Below are 23500 nucleotides of genomic sequence, written 5' to 3' on the forward strand. Positions count from 1 at the left end.
GTAGAGGTCTGTAATTTTTATCATAGGTACACTTCAACTGTGAGAGACGGAATCTAAAACAAAAATCCAGAAAATCACATTGTATGATTTTAAAGTAATTAATTTGCATTTTATTGCATGACATAAGTATTTGATCACCTACCAACCAGTAAGAATTCCGGCTCTCACAGACCTGTTAGTTTTTCTTTAAGAAGCCCTCCTGTTCTCCACTCATTACCTGTATTAACTGCACCTGTTTGAACTCGTTACCTGTATAAAAGACACCTGTCCACACACTTTTCAAACAGACTCCAACCTCTCCACAATGGCCAAGACCAGAGAGCTGTGTAAGGACATCAGGGATACAATTGTAGACCTGCACAAGGCTGGGATGGGCTACAGGACAATAGGCAAGCAGCTTGGTGAGAAGGCAATAACTGTTTGCGCAATTATTGGAAAATTGAAGAAGTTCAAGATGACGGTCAATCACCCTCGGTCTGGGGCTCCATGCAAGATCTCACCTCGTGGGGCATCAATGATCATGAGGAAGGTGAGGGATCAGCCCAGAACTACACGGCAGGACCTGGTCAATGACCTGAAGAGAGCTGGGACCACAGTCTCAAAGAAAACCATTAGTAACACACTACGCCGTCATGGATTAAAATCCTGCAGTGCACGCAAGGTCCCCCTGCTCAAGCCAGCACATGTCCAGGCCTGTCTGAAGTTTGCCAATGACCATCTGGATGATCCAGAGGAGGAATGGGAGAAGGTCATGTGGTCTGATGAGACAAAAATAGAGCTTTTTGGTCTAAACTCCACTCGCCGTGTTTGGAGGAACAAGAAGGATGAGTACAATCCCAAGAACACCATCCCAACCGTGAAGCATAGAGGGGGAAACATCATTCTTTGGGGATGCTTTTCTGCAAAGGGGTCAGGACGACTGCACCGTATTGAGGGAAGGATGGATGGGGCCATGTATCGCGAGATCTTGGCCAACAACCTCCTTCCCTCAGTAAGAGCATTGAAGATGGGTCGTAGCTGGGTCTTCCAGCATGACAACGACCCGAAACACACAGCCAGGGCAACTAAGGAGTGGCTCCGTAAGAAGCATCTCAAGGTCCTGGAGTGGCCTAGCCAGTCTCCAGACCTGAACCCAATAGAACATCTTTGGAGGGAGCTGAAAGTCCGTATTGCCCAGCGACAGCCCCGAAACCTGAAGGATCTGGAGAAGATCTGTATGGAGGAGTGGGCCAAAATCCCTGCTGCAGTGTGTGCAAACCTGGTCAAGACCTACAGGAAATGTATGATCTCTGTAATTGCAAACAAAGGTTTCTGTACCAAATATTAAGTTCTGCTTTTCTGATCTATCAAATACTTATGTCAGGCAATAAAATGCAAATTAATTACTTAAAAATCATACAATGTGATTTTCTGGATTTTTGTTTTAGATTCCGTCTCTCACAGTTGAAGTGTACCTATGATAAAAATTACAGACCTCTACATGCCTTGTAAGTAGGAAAACCTGCAAAATCGGCAGTGTATCAAATACTTGTTCTCCCCACTGTATAATTCATCCACCTGACAGGTGTGGCATATCAAGAAGCGAGGGGTATTTCTGTCTGTAATAAAGCCCTTTTGTGGGAAAAACTAATTCTGAATGGCTGGGCATGGCTCCCCAGAAGGTGGGACTACGCCCTCCCAGGCCCACCTATGGCTGCGCCCCTGCCCAGTCATGTGAAACCCATATATTAGGGCCTAATGATTTTTTTTCAATTGACTGATTTCCTTCTATGAATTGTAACGCAGTAAAATCTTCCAAATTGTTGCGTTTATATTTTTGTTCTAATAATATATATGTTCAAAAGTTTGGACACACCTACTCATTAAAGGGCTTTTCTTTATTTTTACATTGTAGAATAATAGTGAAGACATCAAAACTATTAAATAATACATATGGAATCATGTAGTAACCAAAAAAGTGTTAAACAAATCAAAATATTTTATATTTGAGATTCTTCAAATAGCCACCCTTTGCCTTGATGACACCTTTGCACACTCTTGGCATTCTCTCAACCAGTTTCATGAGGTAGTCACCTGGAATGCATTTCAATTAACAGGTGTGCCTTGTTAAATGTTAATTTGTGGAATTTATTTGCTTCTTAATGTGTTTGAGCCAATCAGTTGTGTTGTGACAAGGTAGGGGGGAAAATACAGAAGATAGCCCTATTTGGTAAAAGACCAAGTCCCGATTATGGCAAGATGAGCTCAACTAAGCAAAGAGAAATTACAGTCCATGATTACTTTAAGACATGAAGGTCAGTCCATACGGAACATTTCAAGAACATTGAAAGTTTCTTCAAGTGCAGTCGCAAAAACCATCAAGCGCTATGATGAAACTGGCTCTCATGAGGACCGCCACAGGAAAGGAAGACCCAGAGTCACCTCTGCTGCAGAGGATAAGTTCATTAGCGTTACCAGCCTCAGAATTTGCTGCCCAAATAAATGCTTTACAGAGTTGAAGTAACAGACACATCTCAACATCAACTGTTCAGACGAGGCCTTCATGGTCAAATTGCTGCAATGAAACCACTACTAAAGGACACCAATAAGAAGAAGAGACTTGCTTGGTCAAAGAAACACGAGCAATGGACATTAGAACGATGGAAATGTGTCCTTTGGTTCCAACAGCCGTCTTTGTGAGATGCGGTGTGGGTGAACGGATGATCTCCGCATGTGTATTTCCCACTGTAAATCATGGAGGAGGAGGTGTTATGGTGTGGGGGTGCTTTGCTGGTGAGACTGTCTGATTTATTTAGAATTCAATGCACACTTAACCAGCATGGCTACCACAGCATTCTGCAGCGATACGCCATCCCATTTGGTTTGGGCTTAGTGGGACTATCATTTGTTTTTCAACAGGACAATGACCCAACACACCTACAGGCTGTGTAAGGGCTATTTTACCAAGAAGGAGAGTGATCAAGTGCTGCATCAGATGACCTGGCCTCCACAATCCCCCGACCTCAACCAAATTGAGATGGTTTGGGATGAGTCGGACGGCAGAGTGAAGGAAAAGCAGCCAACAAGTGCTCAGCATATGTGGGAACTCCTTCAAGACTGTTGGAAAGCATTCCAGGTAAAGCTGGTTGAGAGAATGCCAAGAGTGTGCAAAGCTGTCATCAAGGCAAAGGGTGGCTATTTGAAGAATCACAAATATAAAATATATTTTGATTTGTTTAACACTTTTTTGGTTACTACATGATTCCTTGTGTTATTTCATTGTTTTGATGTCTTCACTATTATTCTACAATGTAGAAAATAGTAAAAAATAAATAAAAACCCTTGAATGAGTAGGTGTGTCCAAACTGATACTGTGTGTGTGTGTGTGTGTGTGTGTGTGTATATATATATATATATATTTCTCGCAAAACCATTAAATAGGTCTATGATAATATGTACCCTAGGCGGCAGATAGTGGGCGCTAGATCTGCACTATTGCCTAGGCTAGATAATATGCTATTTCATAAACATTAATGATTCAGAAGTGAGTTTTTTGGTTTATGTTTTAGGTGTTACATTTGACCCCAGCTACTGTTTAAATTGCCCCTGGCACGTGTAACATCAGGACTTTTCAGATTAAAATTAATATCGCGAATAGGTCCTCCTATATGCTAAGTGTAGAGTTATTTATGCAACTTTTGGTTGTGAGAGTCTTATATGCAGACCTAAATAGCATGAATAATTAGTAGACAGATGTCAGTATCTTATATCATAAAATTACTGGTCTAGTTCAAGTGGTCTCTGAACAATATAATAAAAGACTAAACAGAAATCACTATTGTCCCCGGTTTCCCCAACATGATACATTTCTGAAGTTCTGTAACGATGCACACTCTTGAACAGACCCTGAGCTGCAGTCACTTTGCTTGTTGTTCTGGCACAGTCATACCTAGCCCACTCAATATGTACTCTAAAAGAGCCTTATCGTTACTCCTTGAGGTCCATGGACCTTACATGTTATTTTCAGAGGTAGACTGGCTCTGGCAGCCAAAACAGCCAAATACTCCATTTAAACATTAATCGTTTCTCAATTGCGTTAAGGTTCTAGAAACATAAAGCCCTTTACTTTAATATCACATGAAAACAATTTCAAACTGCTACATACACACTTACTGTACACCACAGGAGGTTGGTGGCACCTTAATTGGGGAGGATGGGCTTGTGTTAATGGCTGGAGCGGAATATGGAGAATGGTATCAAATACATCAAACACATGGTTTATCACAGTTGCAGCCAACAGTATTTTTCAGTGACAACACATTTCTGGTGGCCTTCTTCCATTACACACAGGTGTTCGGAGCATGCTAGATGGCTTATTAGCACAGGTGGTCCCTGTTCCTGTGTCTACACTTGACACTTGCATGTGACTTCTGCTATCAGAATAGGAAGATCGCATTGAAAAGACTGGTCTAGACGAACAAAAGTCGCATTGTGGTTGGATTGTGTTCAGATCTGGCTTACCTCTTCAGGTGGTCAGGGACGCATTATGTGCGGATTTCTCCTCAGTCTTGACACAATCAGGCTACTGAAATTGCATACAGTGGGCAACGTCAGCAGCAGTCTGGCCACAAGTCTCCAGAAAATGTGTGTTTTGGGAGTGAGTGGTACCTTTTATTATAACGTTGTAGGAAATACGTTCCTAGCATGTGAGGAACATGCTGGCCTCATAAATGCTAACCAGCTAGTTAATATTTAGAATGTAATTTTTTTTTGACTATGGTAGCCCATTCGCAATCCCTTTAGTATTGATTTCTAGCTTGCTGGCTAGCTTTACAGAGTTTAGCAGGCTAGTTGGCTACAGTAGTTAACTACTGCCATAAAGTTATTGTTTTGTTCTCATATTTTGCCTATTCCACCATTTGGAGAATGGATACTGGCATTTGAATATAGACCAGGGGCGGTGTGTTCATTAGGGCGATATGGGCGACGCACTGCCAAAGGGGAAAAGGAAGGGATTTTTTTTCTAATCAATTATATCACGGCAACAGTAGTTATCAGTGTTCTAATCTAGACGTCTGATCTGCCACTAAATGTCCAATCAGGCTAAAGTCGTGCTTCAAATGGCCCCGCCCCTTTTGGGGCGATTTCAGTCAGGTTGAAAATCGCCCCAGAAGTCTCTCATAGACTCTCATGTAAAATATTTTTTTTCAAATATCAGAGCTTTCAATACAATCTCTATGGGTTCCGGGAGGGCTTGCACTTACGCGCTTTCGTCATACGTAACATAACCATGACCGTAACTAAGAAAAGAGCGGGTAGCAGCGTCAATCAATTCACGTACTACTGTCAAGATGGCTAGCGTTCAGTGCAACTCGATTGTCTCTTTGAAAGAAGTTCATTTTTGTCGGCGAACAAATCAAGATAAATTGGCAACGAAACAATTAGGACCTCCCAGACCAAATTTAATAATTCAACAGGTTTCTACTAAAGGGGGAAAGTCCTACACCCGAGGATTTTCCAAAAATTGGTACGAACGAAAAACCTGGCTAGCAGGCTGCGATGTAGCTAATGCAGTCTTCTGCTACCCCTGCTTACTCTTTCACCCTGAAGGCGGCACGGCAGACAGCACCGCTTGGACAGTGACTGGTGTAACGGACATGCACCATCTTTCAGAAAAGATTAAGAAACATGAGCTGTCAAAGACCCACATGGATAGCTGTTTGAGATTGTCTGCTTTGGGGAGAGTGAACATTGCCACTCAACTGGATGAGGGATACAGGCTAGCTGTCCGCCGCCACAACGATGAGGTTAGCAAGAACCGCCACATCCTCAGCCGGCTAATCCAGTGTGTGAAGTTTTGCGGAGTGTTTGAGTTAGCTTTGCGAGGCAAAGATGAAACTGAGGGCTCCACCAACCCTGGTATTTTTCTTGGACTTGTCAACTTTGTGGCACAATTAGATGAGGTGTTTGATGACCATCTTAAAAATGCTAAAGTTTTCAAGGGTACATCAAAGACCATTCAAAACGAGCTACTGGAGTGTATGCTAGCGGTCATGAGGGAACATATTGTGGAGGAGGTGAAGTCGGCGAACTTCGTAGCTATCCAAGCTGACGAGACCACGGACGTTTCTACACAGACACAGCTGGTGCTTGTGCTGAGGTACATAGATAGCAACCACAAAGTGCAGGAGCGCTTTTTTGAGTTCCTTCCCATCTCGGAATCAACCTCAGTCTCAATCGCCAGTGTGCTTTTGGAGAGACTGAACGGTCTTTTTGCCGACGACGAGAAAGTCAAACTCATTGCGCAAGCTTACGATGGAGCCAGTGTGATGAGGGGAGAGAAGGCTGGTGTGCAGCAAAAGGTGCATGAGCATTTCAAGAATGCCCATTACGTGCATTGCTATGCGCATCAGCTGAATTTGATCATGCAGCAAGCTACTTCTCGCATCAAAAAAGTGAACATTTTATTTTCCGATCTGAGTGGGATTGCAACTTTTTTTTCCCGGTCACCCAAACGCACCAGCATTCTTGACCAGACTGTTGCACGAAGACTGCCCAGACCTTCATCCACATGGTGGAACTTAAACAGCAGAGTCGTGAACACTGTCTACGAGAATCGAGACGACCTCATAGAATGTTTTGAAGCCATCCGGACGGGTTCATTGGGTTCATTTGACCAGCCCACCGTGAGAGAGGCATCTGGCTACGTGAGGATGCTACATGATGAAGATTTTATTTTTTTCCTGGGGCTTTTTCACAAAATCATGCCCCACGTCGACATTCTGTACCAGAAGCTACAGAAGAAGGACATCGATGCTGTCTTCATCAAACGTGCCCTCGACAGCTTCACAAGCAGTGTGCAGGCCAGAAGGTAAGATTAAACAATATCATTCGATCTTTCTCAAAGCAGAGCTTTATTTGAAAATGTATGCATGAAAGGAGACTGCATTTGTGTTTGAAATTACATTATTCTCATTATATATGGCCAGTGGTGTAATCTAGCTTATTTTATATACTATGTGTACTGTACAGTGGTGCTCATAAGTGTATGAACACATTCTAAAGTTGACTAAAAAGAGGAATACAAAAATTAAAAAATCATCTTTTGGAAATTTATCTTAATTAAAAAAGTTGGAAAATCCAACCTTTAAGGACACCAATTTTCTTTTCTTTTTTATTCCTCTTTTTAGTCAACTTTAGCATGGGCTCATAAGCTTATGAGCACCACTGTATACTGTGCTGAACATCCAGGCTATGTGAGACACAAAGGCTAACTTAAACACCAAAGACTTTATGCATCCCTGCCCATTTTAAGTGGAACTGAAGTATTTGTACTATACATGGATACATTGCATATACCTGTGCATCACATAGACAACAATACTGTACAAAGCCAACAAACACATTGGTCTGTTTGCCTTCAGGGACTCCTCTCAACAGCAGCTGCAAGAAGCAACAGGAGCCAAAAGACCCAGAACAGCTTTGAGAGAAGAGGAGAAGCAGAGGCTGTCTGAAGAGGTCTGCAACACCATCCTGGATCACACCAAAGAAAGGTTCTCTTTCTCTGGCCACCTTGTGAGTGCTACCTTACTGCAAGCAGACATGTTTGAAAGGTACTGCCATTCATTTCCTGATGAGGCTCTGAATGCCACTGTGAATGCATACCCCATGCTGAGCAAGGCAAAGCTCAAGACAGAACTATCTCTGATCTATGAGAATCCTGAATTCAAGGGCTGCTGTGGTGCACTGGCACTGTACCAGGTTCTCATGAGCTACAACCTCCAGGAGACGTTCTCTGAGACTGTGACTCTGTTGAACATCCTCATAACTACTCCCATGACAACAGCTGAAGCTGAGAGATGTTTCTCAACTTTGACACGAGTTAAGACATTCCTGCGAAATTCAATGGGCCAGGAACGTCTGAATGCACTGGCCATGCTTTCCATGGAGAGGGAACTAGTCCTCAGCATGCCTGATTTCAATGAGAAAGTCATTGACCGCTTTGCTGCATTGAAAGAGAGAAGAGAACAGTTTCAGTACAAGTAATGTAGCCTCTCTCTCTCTTTGTCCCTCCCTGTCTGTCTCTTTAACACACACACGCCCAAATCAGTTCACAGTTGATGTTGTTTAAAATAGTTATTTTTCATTAAAAAAAAAGTTTTAAAAAAAAATCTGTTCATGTTCATTTTTACAAATCTATACAATTGGCCAGAATATGGTTGTTCATTTTTACAAAGCCATACAGATAGCTGTGTTTACCTTTTCTAGAAATTATTTTCAAATTCTGTTTTCAGGCAAAATGTCTATCACTGTTCATTTTCACAAATCTATACAAGAGGGTAGAATATGGAAGCCTATAAAAATTTCTTATTACCAATAACTTGCATCAATGTTTTCAGTAGCCTCTATCAAAAGCTCCTGCTTGCTTGTTGTGAATTATGCTCAGGTGCACATATTTCCAATTCAACCATGAGGCCTTTTTGAAGCAAGTAATGTGTATATCAGAATTCTTTAGTTAAACTTAGCAGCACCTCATCATTCTGGTTTGGTCTTCAATGTGTAAAGCCAAGATGCCCAGACCACACTAGGTCAAGCCTCACTTGTTCATTCCCCTATTTGGGACAACGTTACTTTGCTTTTATTAAGTAGCACTTTGGTCATATCCTACATTCCACAAAATGTAGTTCTAAAGATCCACTTCAGTGTTGCCAGATCTCGCGAGACAAATAAGCAACCAGGCCTGTGAAAAAAAGCCCAAAACAAGCAACTTTTTCTACGGAGCCCCACTAGGTTCTGGGAAGAGAAAAATAAACTGTGTGCACGTTTTTACAATCCGTGGGTACAGATTGTCAATTTTACATCCATGTGGACAGATTAGTAAACTGTGCGCAGTTTTGCAAAACTGTACACACGGTAGTTTATTTATTTTTCTCCCCCCTGAGCTTCAGGACAATGACTACAATAGGGAGTTAAACCACCTTTTAACATTATTTTACATTAGAAAACTGATGGGATATCAAATATAGACTGATGTACCAAGTACATTATATACACAGTAACTTCTGATAATAAAAATTTGCACACACAAATAAATATCATCCTGAATTCACATATTCTTTATTTATTATTGCAGGGACTGCAGAAGATCCCATTTTTAAATAACTATAACCCATTAACAGGAGAAATTAACCCGCGACGGGTTGAATCCATTCTTTTACTTTTTTCTCTTTCTCCCAGTCTTTGTTATATTTCTTCCCGTATTTCGCCCACTTTGCCCCGGGCATTTGTTCCTCCAAAAACTCTCCTACAGTCCAGTTACTCACCATCAGTTGCGACTTGCACGTATTTTCATTTAAACGTCACTCACTGACGTTTTCCTAAACAGAAAATAACAGATTGACCTGCTCTGCCTCTGATTGGCTAGTACTCGTTGCCATCTGGGTCAGAGCCAATTAGAAGCAGGATGTGGGTGGGAAAAAACTCTGCTGTCTCCTGTGTGTATGGGGAAAGGGGAGGGACAGAGGGAACAGGCAAGACTGCTTGACAACTTACTATGGAGCTGGGAACAAGCCCAAATAAGCAACTACACTTTAGAAACAAGCCCAAAAAAAACGCGACCCGCGACTACCAATATTTGTAAGCGACTTTACAGAAAAACAAGCCCAAAGTCGCTTATAATAAGCGGACTTGGCAACACTGACCCACTTCTCTCAACAATTTGTCTACTTGTTATTGCCATGCTGTTACTATTTATTGTGTAAGTGTGGATTTCTCTTTTACTCTTAAACATTATTTGGCTGCACTACCATTGAAATGTTGTAAATGTGGTAAAAGCTCTTGTTGATCCTGCAATCTGAACAAATACCAAGATGCTGTATTTTCAGCTGATATTTCATTTGTTTATGGAAATGCATATTGTTTATGCAGTGTTGAGGAATGTGAAAGAACACCCTTGATTATTTTTACTGTGATAACTTATTTTGCTTTTGTAAGCCAACACTTTTGAGATCAGTCAATAAATACTTCTGGTATTGACTTATATGCTGCCCCTGTCTTCATGTTGTTGCTGGACATATCTTTTTTTAAATGTGTGTAGGTCACCTAAATCATCAGAAAAATTGCCCCCCCTGAGAATTTTTTCAGGAGCCGCCACTGGCCGCCACTGATATAGACACAATGTGGACATGGTGGACACATTTAAATGTAAGTGTAGACGCATGATGTGTTCGGAATTCCATGAGCAGAACTCCTTGATCAGAATACAAAAGCTCCATGAACCACGGATAGAACAATGAGCCAGATATTTCACCAGATGTATAAACGTGAAGCCTCCGTTTGGCATTGCCACTCACTTCAAAAAATGTGATGAAAGGAAGCCCAGTGGCGGCAGTGGGAGAAGATGGAGCGAGATGGATTTTGGCCGACATTCTGCTAATTTTCTCATTGATGAAACATTTATCTCCATACAGTTTTCTGTTTCAAAAACTATTATCTGTAACAAACAGTGGACTGCGTTTTGTAGACTTGACCAAAGGGCGAATTGAGTAATTGCGCACATGCACTTCAGAGTAGGCGTTCCCCAACGGAAATATGCAAACAAATGCTAGAATGTGCTAATAGGATCCCACTAGTTCGTGCTTGGCTCTGCCCACCTCCTTGCTGGTTCGGCCCACTACGATTAATTTGCTCCCATTGAAAACGACAGACCAGAGCCTATCTTGGGTTAGTTATACAAATCTTTGGCATGAACTGTCAAGTCTAGACACAGCCTTTCTATTCTGCAAACACACGCTGTAACATGGAGATAATTATGGCCCTGTGGGAACACTAACCTTAATCCTATAAAAGGTGTGTATCATTAACATGTTATTTATTATTATTTCACGCTGATCTGAAAGATAAGTTCTCTATGCTTCTATAAACATACCACAAGCGATGTGTGTTAATGATCAGAATGATCGTCGGGCCTCTTTAATAACTAAACACCCCATACAGAAGAAGCCTTCTTCCAATGACTTATGTGTAATGGAACTGCGCTTCCTGATAATAATAATATGCCATTTAGCAGACGCTTTTATCCAAAGCGACTTACAGTCATGTGCGCATACATTTTTACGTATGGGTGGTCCCGGGGATCGAACCCACTACCCTGGCGTTACAAGCGCCGTGCCCTACCAATTGAGCTACAGAGGACCACAAGGGCTTGATCAAGTGCTTGTCACACCCTGACTGCGTCTATTCTAGCAAGCTAAACCAAACCTCCATAAAATAAGGATAGTGTGATACTGTATGTTGATGATATCGAATTGAATGGCTATTTATAACGTCTATTGGCCACCAACAATAATAAGAAAAGTAGGTTTAGTTCCATTTCAGTGATGTCTGATAAAACATTATTTTTTTTACCTGAACGCTTTAACAATAATAGGCTAATCATCCCCAAACCAAGCAGCTCTGTAACATATTACCTTAAAATGTGTGATAGGCTGGTTTTCAATGATAGCGTTTTACTGGTCCTGGTGATCAAATCCCACAGTTTCTACTTTCGTTATGAATCTGAGTAGGCTACTTCTTTCTGGTTTATAAAGGCAAACGCCAATAGGAATCGTTGCGCACTCAACCCATTGGCCAGTGTTCATAGTCACGCCTACTATCTTCCTTTCTATTGGTGAAAAGACACATTGGGCCTATTCAACCAATCGTTGTTTTTGCGACTGTAATGCAGGTTTCTACCTTATAAGGTTTTTAAAGCCTTATAAGTCATATATTTCTATAGGCTATAGCAATTCGTCAATGGACTGAACGCTAAACATAGCTGTCTGGTCAGTGTGCTTATAGCTATTCTTACAATGCATTGTTTATCTCCTGTCAGAGTAAAGAAAGGTGTTACCACATTCTGCTCCCCAGATTAGGCTTAATAAGCAGTTAACGTTAAACTGTACTCACGAAATCATAAAAAACGTTTAAGGCTTTTTAGAGAATAGGTGATTAATTTACAAAATGGACTGGGCACTGTTGAAGCAGCTATAGTGGTGTGTGTGTGTGTGTGTGGAGGGGGGGTTCAGGGGCCTAAACAACATCCAGAGTGTGTGTGTGTGGGGGGGGGGGGGGGGGGTCTGTGGATATCCAGTCTGTCAGCTGGCGCCTGGCTGCTTGAACAGCATCATATGATTAACTGGGCGGCAGGTAGCTTAGTGGGTAAGAGCGTTGTGCCAGTAACCGAAAGGTCGCTGGTTCTAATCCCCGAGCCGACTAGGTGAAAAATCTGTCGATGTGCCCTTGAGCAAGGCACTTAACCCTAATTGCTCCTGTAAGTCGCTCTGGATAAGAGCGTCTGCTAAATGACCAAAAAAAAAAAAAAAAAAAATAACTGACTGGGCTGAGTTACTAGAGAGACACACAGCAAGGGAATGTCTGGAATGGAATACTAGTTATACAATTCAGGCAAGCAGCAGAAGGCCCCCACTCACTCAACTTACTGGATATGGTGCAGCTAGGGTGGACTGTGCAGGGTTATGAGTTTCACTATATTCACTTTCACGATCTCTCTCTCTCTCTCTCTCTCTCTCTCGCTCTCTCTGTCTCTCTGTCTGTCTGTCTGTCTCTCTCTCTCTCACTCTCTCTTTCACCGTATTTCGTCCATGAGGCACCTCAAAGCCTGACTCAGATTCCAATTAATTCACTGTCGCTGTTGCTTACTGTTGCATTATTAATCCTCTGTTGAGTCATTCACCCAAGCTCTGGTTAATTCTCTAACATCATCTACTCCCGTGTTTCTCATTTTCATGTTTATATTGATGCATGCAAATAAACAATACTAAACAATTCCCCCCTTTTTCTCTGACACTCCCTCTCTAGCTCACACACTCTTGTCAGTCACATTCACAATTCCCTTCACCTGTGGAAACGTACGGGTTTAAGTTATAGAGTCTAGCTCTGCTTCCTCTTGGGGTCAGACCCCAACCTCTCTGTGCCCCATCTCATCTTAGAACAAACAGGCCAACAAGCTGAAGTGCAATGCTGAGTCCCCTCATAAGAAAGGATCTACTAGGAGGGAGAGGGTGTAGAGAGGGTGTTTTTCATCGTAGAGGCCGCCCCAACGCTTTTCTTCCTGGGAGAAAAGAGAGGGAGTTAGGGATTGAGAGAAGGGGGAGGGGAGCCTTCAGTTGAAAACTGCCTTCAGCCTTCCGTTTACCCCCTCAGAAAGACTCAGTTTCAACCAGACTCTCATGCAAGCTGCAACAACGGTGCCCATCCCATCCATGACATATTTATGTATTTTCACGCTAGAGAGGACATCTTGAGACAAGGCCCAAGGACAACGGACTGGAAGACTCAATAATGGTGTGATATCCTCAACAACTTTTCTCTGGTTACAGACTGTGGTTGAAGGCTCAGCGGAACTCACATGTAGATTTCCTCTACAGACACCTGGCACACAACATGTCTGACACGTACGCCAATAATGTCTGAACTCTGGAGATATATCCAACTCACTTATCAAACAGGAAGTAGAAGGAACAGGACCAAGAACCAAGACAGGTCATGAACTAAGGTGAAAAATAACTATGTGTCGTACCTACGTACAGCAATACGTTCAAAGTACATTTATTTGGATAACTTATATAATCAAGTTGAAGATGAGGGCTTTCCTCATCTGATATACACTAAGAAATTATAGTAACTATAGTAATTATAAGTAACAACTGCTTATGATATTAAATGGTATTCAATTGTATTAATTTAAAACATTGTAGGTTCATATCTCCGTGCCTGAAATCCATGGTTGCAATGCAGCACATCACACTAAAATTGTTTATATAACACAATATTAACTAAGAAAGCACCACACAAGATATAAGATTACTGAAATACATGTATTTACAACTTTACTTTATTACTATGGCGATGATGATACACATTATTAGTTAACTTTAAATAGGGTTGTACATCATATTAGTTAAGAAAACATCCCAATGAGTGGTACCACTCACAATCCAGTTAATCTAGTCATCAAGACATGCCTATGTCAGGTAAACAAACTTACAGTGGCTTGCGAAAGTATTCACCCCCTTGGCATTTCTCCTATTTTGTTGCCTTACAACCTGGAATTAAAATGGATTTGTATCATTTGATTTACACAACATGCCTACCACTTTGAAGATGCAAAATATTTTTTTATTGTGAAACAAACAAGAAATAAGACCAAAAAAAACAGAAAACTTGAGCGTGCATAACTATTCACTATTCACTTCACAGCATGATGCTGCCACCACCATGCTTCACTGTGGGGATGGTGTTCTTGGGGTGATGAGAGGTGTTGGCCAGACATAGCGTTTTCCTTGATGGCCAAAAAGCTCGATTTTAGTCTCATCTGACCAGAGTACCTTCTTCCATATGTTTGGGGAGTCTCCCACATGCCTTTTGGCGAACAACAAACGTGTTTGCTTATTTTTTTCTTTAAGCAATGGCTTTTTTCTGGCCACTCTTCCATAAAGCCCAGCTCTGTGGAGTGTACGGCTTAAAGTGGTCCTATGGACAGATACTCCAATCTCTGCTGTGGAGCTTTGCAGCTCCTTCAGGGTTATCTTTGGTCTCTTTGTTGACCTCTCTGATTAATGCCCTCCTTGCTTGGTCTGTGAGTTTTGGTAGGCGGCCCTCTCTTGGCAGGTTTGTTGTGGTACCATATTCTTTCAATTTTTTAATAATGGATTTAATGGTGCTCCGTGGGATGTTCTAAGTTTCAGATATTTTTTTATAACCCAACCCTGATCTGTACTTCTCCACAACTTTGTCCCTGACCTGTTTGGAGAGCTCCTTGGTCTTCATGGTGCCGCTTGCTTGGTGGTGCCCCTTGCTTAGTGGTGTTGCAGACTTTGGGGCCTTTCAGAACAGGTGTGTAAATATACTTAGATCATGTGACAGATCATGTGACACTTAGATTGCACACAGGTGGACTTTATTTAACTAATTATGTGACTTCTGAAGGTAATTGGTTGCACCATATCTTATTTAGGGGCTTCATAGCAAAGGGGGTGAATACATATGCACACACCACTTTTCCGTTATTTATATTTTATAATTCTTTTAAACAAGCTATTTTTTTCATTTCACTTCACCAATTTGGACTATTTTGTGTATGTCCATTACATGAAATCCAAATAAATCCAAATCTCTGATGTCACTCGGGGCGTGGTTAGTCACTGTGCATAGTTTATATAAAAAATGATTATCTCATTAGAAGACTAAAATCACATTCCTATCTTCACCAAAATACTCTCATACTTAATCATATATTTTATACAACATTTAGATGTAAAGTTGATAGATAGAATATGTACACTTTCCGAGTTACATACCATCCTTAATGACATCACAAAATAATAAACAATATGACATGATTATTCCTTAGATCCCCAATGACCATTTCCCACATTATTTTAAGTAGGAATATTGCTTCAATATCCACTTTTGGATGTTGGAGTCTTGGCGGGAAGACTTCCTTTGTCTCACAGTGAAATTATTTCTTCCCATACTAGAGACCAAAAGGAGTACTTTTCTGCAAACTATTTATGACCGGCTGTAAAGTCATAAAACTGGCCCCCAGGAAAGGGGGTGTTCAAACCTTTGCCTAGCAGGAATGTTTGATCCTCAACCCATGAGGGCAAGTCATGACATACTAAAATCAAATGATGGTGTTATGATGTCATTTCACAGTGTCGTAGGAACAAGGTAGATTTAGTAGATAAGTGACTTGGTGCCACAGTCTCTGAATAACAAGGATTCCATTATTGTCAAGGGAGCTTTCTGGTGGTTCATCTTAGAATGATTGATAGATAGTAATATACTGACTTGGGTACAGGGTAATACCATCAAAGAAGGGAGTGCCAAATGATGGTTAACAGATGTTGTTCAAGAAACGTGTCACATGAGGTATATAAACTGAGAGGTTTTCTTTGTTCAGTTAGTTCGAATGGCAAGAGGCGAAGCACGTGCCTTTTGTTATACGAACCATGGTACCTATTAAATATTTGAATGAATTCTCCATCTAAGTGTTAAATATCTTCTTGCATCATGAATTACTTGATACCCTAGAAACTCATCATAACAGATGGTAAATCAGCTTTTTAGTACTAATGAAGGGAAGAATTTATATTTTCATTTGACAGAATATGCAAAATAACAGTAATTGTGCTAACATTCAAATAACATTATTTACACGTCTAATGATGTTCTGATTGGTGGTTTTTCCAATGGTTTCTTCTTGGGGTCAAAATGACCCCAGTTGGTAATCCATGGATGTAAAATATGTTGGAAGTATGAGGGATAAGAATGTTTGGGACTGTCACTATAGATCAGTTTGTTTATGGCCTAAAACTTCATGTTCTGTTTGGTTTGGTTTCCAATATACTCCATCATGTTGGTTTGTTTCTGCAGTGGTATGTTGGAGACCATCAGGAACCACAGTCATTACTCAGAATGATTTATGGATAAAAAGGATGCCTACCTTCCTCCAGGAATATGAATGAGCTTCCAGTAAAGCATGCAGGAGTTTGTTGGAAATAATACTGGAGTTTACAAGTTTGGACACCAAAACACTCTCTCTCCCTCTCTCTCTCTTTATCTCTTTATCTCTTTATCTCTCTTTATCTCTCTTTATCTCTCTTTATCTCTCTCTCTCTCTCTCTCTCTCTCTCTCTCTCTCTCTCTCTCTCTCTCTCTCTCTCTCTCTCTCTCTCTCTCTCTCTCTCTCTCTCTCTCTCTCTCTCTCTCTCTCTCTCTCTCTCTCTCTCTCTCTCTCTCTCTCTCTCTCTCTTATATCAAAGAAGAGTGCTCATTGTTTGTATTGAAATCAACGCAGGCTTTTAATCCTAGCAGAGAGAGCAGGCAGCACGTACCCCTAGCCAAGGTCACTCCAACACACACACACTGGACATACGCTTGGTATACACTATGCACGTGCACACACGCACACACACGCACACACACACGCGCACACACACACACACACACACACACACACACACACACACACACAAGAGGGGATGAATACTTTTGCAAGGCACTGTATTTCAGTACTGTGTACAAATGTGACTCTTCACCATGTCATTTTTGGTGAGCACGTACTTCAAAGTTCAAATAGGCTCCACTGTGCTAAACATTTAAATAAATTCCTGCATCATACACTAGCTAGATAAGCATGAAACTGATAGTCACGCTGTGGTGAGTATGCACAACAGAGAAGGTGCTAGAAGGCTTCAGAGATTCCGGAACACTGTTCAGTTGGAAGTTTGACATTTGTGGTATTTAGGGGACTTCACTGATCAATGCCCCATAAACATGGTGGCAAAATACAAAAAGGGTCATGGCATATTTAACTCTACATGGAAAATCTTTGTCACCACAAACAAACGTTTATGTTCAAGAAACAAGAAACACATCCGCTCACATCTGTTCTCACAAATCAAATCAAATGACATTTTATTTGCCACATGCACCGAATACAACAGGTGTAGTAGACCTTACAGTGAAATGCTTACTTACAAGCCTTTAACCAACAATGCAGTTTTTAAGAAAATAAAATAAAACGTTAAGTAAAAAACAGATAAGTAAAAAAAAAAAAAAATTAAAGAGCAGCAGTAAAATAAAATAACAGTAGGGAGGCTATATACCGAGGGTACCGGTACAGAGTCAATGTGTGGGGGCACCGGTTAGTCGAGGTAATTTAGGTAATATGTACATGTGGGTAGAGTTAAAGTGACTGTGCATAAATAATAAACAGAGTAGCAGCAGCATAAAAGAGGGGGTTGGGGTGGGGTGGGGGAGGGGGAGCAATGCAAGTAGTCCGGGTAGCCATGATTAGCTGTTCATGAGTCTTATGGCTTGGGGGTAGAATGGGGTGGGGGCGGGAGCAATGCAAATAGTCCGGGTAGCCATGATTAGCTGTTCATGAGTCTTATGGCTTGGGGGTAGAAGCTGTTAAGAAGCCTTTTGGACCTAGACTTGGCACTCCGGTACCGCTTGCCGTGCGGTAGCAGAGAGAACAGTCTATGACTAGGGTGGCTGGAGTCTTTGACAATTTTTAGGGGCTTCCTCTGACACCGCCTGGTATAGAGGTCCTGAATGGCAGGAAGCTTGGCCCCAGTGATGTACTGGTCCATACAACTAACACAATACACACAGGCACATAACACACGTAACACACTGGTTTGCCTTTCATGTAAAGATTAAACTATTAAAAACCTTGCAAGTCTACCGGTACCAACATAAGACCAATGTCTATTGGAAATAATTGTATGTTTCAGGTGTAATGTCTCCTTCTCCACACTCTATTCCCAAGGAAGTGATGATTTCACAGAGTAGGGGTCACGGTGGGTCAGGGGTTCGGATGAGGGGGCTGTATGTTTTGCTGTGTGTGGTACTGGCTCTACCAGGCTGCAGAGCCTTCCTCCCCAACTTCTGGTCCCGTATGTTAACCCTGTCCTTGGACTCCTTCACAAATCAGTTCATCACCGAGCAAGGTGTCCTCAACGTCACTCTGGAGACACTGAGCATGGCCAACCGACACAGGAGCAGGTCAGGCTGTGGTGTGTGTGAACATACACATGCACGCACACACACACACAAAAACACACACACAATCACATTGCAGTAATGTGTTCCATCTTTAAAGCGTTTAACTCAGCTCCAGGTAATTGAGGATGCATGGAAGGCTGTCTATAGACACAAACATGAAGATAAAATAATGGGATGATGACGAGGATGATGATGATGATGATGCTGATGATGATGATGATGCTGACTGCTGTCAATATCACAACCAGCATCATTGTGTTATTGCTACTTTTGGATAATGCTGTTTTGGCTGTATACAGTACCAATTAAATAGATTTCTGAAAACAAAACAGAATAAAAAATATAGCAGCGAGCAGCAATGAACGGGGTTCACAGGATGACAGAAAGGATACAACGTCAGTTAGATAACAAAGCAAGCCCTCTATCATATAGTAACTACCTTCCTTTATACAAAATCTGGAGTGAACCTGACATATGGTTCATGAGGAGAAGGTGATTTTGAGCATTAGCGTTACATATGCAAAGAATGAGTTGAAGAGTTTAATTTCAAAATGCTATATATCCATTTTCATAAATGTTGGTAAATGAGCTTTTATTGTTTAATAACCTCTTAAGGATTGGACACTTTTTTTCAATTTTCGTCTAAAATGACATACCCAAATCTAACTGCCTGTAGCTCAGGACCTGAAGCAAGGATATGCATATTCTTGATACCATTTGAAAGGATACACTTTGAAGTTTGTGGAAATATGAAATTAATGTAGGAGAATATAACACATTAGATCTGGTAAAAGATAATACAAACAAAAAAAACATGCATTTCTATTTAGTTATTTTTTCATCATCTTTGAAATGCAAGAGAAAGGCCACAATATAATATTGCAGTTTAGGCGCAATTTAGATTTTGGCCACTAGATGGCAGCAGTGTGTGTGCAAAGTTTCAGATTGATCCAGTGAAGCATTGCAATACTGGACTATTTTGTATCAAGTCTGCCCAAATGTGCCGAATTGGTCAATTGATACATTTTCAAGTACATAACTATAGAGAACATACAAAGATAATATACTAACACAAAATGTAAGTTTACACACTCCCAGGAATGTCATACATGATGGATCATTAGCTTATACACTAACTTTCACACATCTAGATCGCCAGGTGGGGTGGGTGTGGAGCCAGAGACAGCAAGGGTTCAAACTGTAGAACACGGTTACTACATTTGAATATAAAAATGGATTTTATCAAACAAAACTATGTTACATTTTATCTCTGGGACCCTCAGGATGACAAATCAGAGCAAGATTACTGAATGTAAGTACATTAATTACCTTCAGAGGTGAATGTATCAAACCAGTTGCCGTGCTAAGTTTTTTGTTGTTGTGCACTCTCCTCAAACACTAGCATGGTATTTTTTCACTGTGATAGCTACTGTAAATTGGACAGTGCCGTTAGATTAACAAGAATTTAAGCTTTCTGCCCATATAAGACATGTCTATGTCCTGGAAAGTTTGCTGTTACCTACAACAGTCATGCTAATCACATTAGCGCACGTTAGCTCAACCGTCCATACAGTGCCTTGGAAAAGTATTCATCCCCGTTGACGTTTTTCCTATTTTGTTGCATTACAACCTGTCATTTAAATTGATTTTTATTTGGATTTCATGTAATGGACATACACAAAATAGTCCAAATTGTTGAAGTGAAATGAAAAAACTAACTTGTTTCAAAAAATTCAAAAAAATTAATCACGGAAAAGTGGTGCATAAATATGTATTCACCCCCTTTGCTATGAAGCCCCTAAATAAGATATGGTGCAACCAATTACCTTCAGAAGTCACCTGTGTGCAATCTAAGTGTCACATGATCTGTCACATGATCTCAGTATATATACACCTGTTCTGAAAGGCCCCAGAGTCTGCAACACCACTAAGCAAAGGGCAGTACCAAGCAAGCAGCACCATGAAGACCAAGGAGCTCTCCAAACAGGTCAGGGACAAAGTTGTGGAGAAGTACAGATCAGGGTTGGGTTATAAAAAAATATCAGAAACTTTGAACATCCCACGGAGCACCATTAAATCCATTTTTAAAAAATGGAAAGAATATGGCACCACAACAAACCTGCCAAGAGAGGGCCGTCCAACAAAACTCACAGACTAGGCAAGGAGGGCATTAATCAGAGAGGCAACAAAGAGACCAAAGATAACCCTGATGGAGCTGCAAAGCTCCACAGCGGAGATTGGAGTATCTGTCCATTGGACCACATTAAGCCGTACACTCCACAGAGCTGGGCTTTACGGAAGAGTGGCCAGAAAAAAGCCATTGCTTAAAGAGAAAAATAAGCAAACACGTTTGGTGTTCGCCAAAAGGCATGTGGGAGACTCCCCAAACATATGGAAGAAGGTACTCTGGTCAGACGAGACTAAAATTGAGCTTTTTGGCCATCAAGGAAAACGCTATGTCTGGGGGAAACCCAACACCTCTCATCACCCCGAGAACACCATCCCCACAGTGAAGCATGGTGGTGGCAGCATCATGCTGTGGGATGTTTTTCATCGGCAGACACTGGGAAACTGGTCAGAATTGAAGGAATGCTGGATGGCGCTAAATACAGGGAAATTCTTGAGGGAAACCTGTTTCAGTCTTCCAGAGATTTGAGACTGGGACGGAGGTTCACCTTCCAGCAGGACAATAACCCTAAGCATACTGCTAAAGCAATACTCAAGTGGTTTAAGGGGAAACATTTAAATGTCTTGGAATGGCCTAGTCAAAGCCCAGACCTCAATCCAATTGAGAATCTGTGGTATGTCTTAAAGATTGCTGTACACCAGCGGAATCCATCCAACTTGATTTGATTTGATTTGAAGGAGCTGGAGCAGTTTTGCCTTGTAAAATGGGCAAAAATCCCAGTGGCTAGATGTGCCAAGCTTATAGAGACCCCAAGAGACTTGCAGCTGTAAGTGCTGCAAAAGGTGGCTCTACAAAGTATTGATTTGGGGGGGTGAATAGTTATGCAAGCTCAAGTTTTCTGTTCTATTGTCTTATTTCTTGTTTGTTTCACACCAAAAATGTTTTTGCATCTTCAAAGTGGTAGGCGTGTTGTGTAAATCAAATGATACCAACCCCCCAAAAATCCAAAAATGAGGGGAAAAAATCCAGGAAATCACATTGTAGGATTTTTTATGAATTTATTTGCAAATTATGGTGGAAAATAAGTTTTTGGTCAATAACAAAAGTTTCTCAATACTTTGTTATATACCCTTTGTTGGCAATGACACAGGTCAAACGTTTTCTGTAAGTCTTCACAAGGTTTTCACACACTGTTGCTGGTATTTTGGCCCATTCCTCCATGCAGATCTCCTCTAGAGCAGTGATGTTTTTGGGCTGTCGCTGGGCAACACGGACTTTCAACTCCCTCCAAAGATTTTCTATGGGGTTGAGATCTGGAGACTGGCTAGGCCACTCCAGGACCTTGAAATACTTCTTACGAAGCCACTCCTTCGTTGCCCGGGCGGTGTGTTTGGGATCATTGTCATGCTGAAAGACCCAGCCACGTTTCATCTGCTGATGGAAGGAGGTTTTCACTCAAAATCTCACGATACATGGCCCCATTCATTCTTTCCTTTACACGGATCAGTCGTCCTGGTCCCTTTGCAGAAAAACAGCCCCAAAGCATGATGTTTCCACCCCCATGCTTCACAGTAGGTATGGTGTTCTTTGGATGCAACACAGCATTCTTTGTCCTCCAAACACGACGAGTTGAGTTTTTACCAAAAAGATATATTTTGGTTTCATCTGACCATATGACATTCTCCCAATCCTCTTCTGGATCATCCAAATGCACTCTAGCAAACTTCAGACGGGCCTGGACATGTACTGGCTTAAGCAGGGGGACACGTCTGGCACTGCAGGATTTGAGTCCCTGGCGGCGTAGTGTGTTACTGATGGTAGGCTTTGTTACTTTGGTCCCAGCTCTCTGCAGGTCATTCACTAGGTCCCCCCGTGTGGTTCTGGGATTTTTGCTCACCGTTCTTGTGATCATTTTGACCCCACGGGGTGAGATCTTGCGTGGAGCCCCAGATCGAGGGAGATTATCAGTGGTCTTGTATGTCTTCCATTTCCTAATAATTGCTCCCACAGTTGATTTCTTCAAACCAAGCTGCTTACCTATTGCAGATTCAGTCTTCCCAGCCTGGTGCAGGTCTGCAATTTTGTTTCTGGTGTCCTTTGACAGCTCTTTGGTCTTGGCCATAGTGGAGTTTGGAGTGTGACTGATTGAGGTTGTGGACAGGTGTCTTTTATACGGATAACAAGTTCAAACAGGTGCCATTAATACAGGTAACGAGTGGAGGAGTGAGGAGCCTCTTAAAGAAGAAGTTACAGGTCTGTGAGAGCCAGAAATCTTACTTGTTTGTAGGTGACCAAATACTTATTTTCCACCATAATTTGCAAATAAATTCATTTAAAATCCTACAATGTGATTTTCTGGATTTTTTTTCCTCAATTTGTTTGTCATAGTTGACGTGTACCTATGATGAAAATTACAGGCCTCTTTCATCTTTTTAAGTGGGAGAACTTGCACAATTGGTGGCTGACTAAATACTTTTTTCCCCACTGTAGTTCTACAGTTCAGACAAACTAATGAACATATCCATTCTAGTTGTTGTGTACACCCTGCAAGGTGTTAGAGATGCACAAATGCTGTGTCCTTTTGACTTGAAATTTCCATGAATGTAGTTCCTCATTTACATTACATTTACGTCATTTAGCAGACGCTCTTATCCAGAGCGACTTACAAATTGGTGCATTCACCCTATAGCCAGTGGGATAACCACTTTACAAAATGTTTTTTGTTTTTTGTTTTTATTTTTACTTTTTTATTTTTTGGGGGGGGGGTAGAAGGATTACTTTATCCTAACCCAGGTATTCCTTAAAGAGGTGGGGTTT

General features: G+C 41.4%; 1 protein-coding gene across 6 annotated transcripts in view; it reads right to left on the minus strand.

Annotated features, from left to right (window-relative positions):
* Positions 1–11545, minus strand: part of LOC311106087 (von Willebrand factor A domain-containing protein 5A-like) — a 39774-nt gene extending 28229 nt beyond the window's left edge. For 4 of the 6 annotated variants that reach the window (XM_084148395.1, XM_084148394.1, XM_084148393.1 and 1 more), the window contains exon 1: positions 11448–11545. The gene's annotated coding sequence lies outside the window, so the exon portion shown is untranslated. Of the gene's footprint in view, positions 1–4500; positions 4565–11447 lie in introns of all 6 variants that reach the window. The other 2 variants (XM_084148391.1, XM_084148392.1) reach the window with 2 other exon arrangements.
* Between the last annotated feature and the right edge of the window lie 11955 nt (positions 11546–23500).

The sequence above is a fragment of the Coregonus lavaretus genome (assembly GCF_964263955.1).
Source record: "Coregonus lavaretus genome assembly, chromosome: 30".
Taxonomy (NCBI): domain Eukaryota; kingdom Metazoa; phylum Chordata; class Actinopteri; order Salmoniformes; family Salmonidae; genus Coregonus; species Coregonus lavaretus.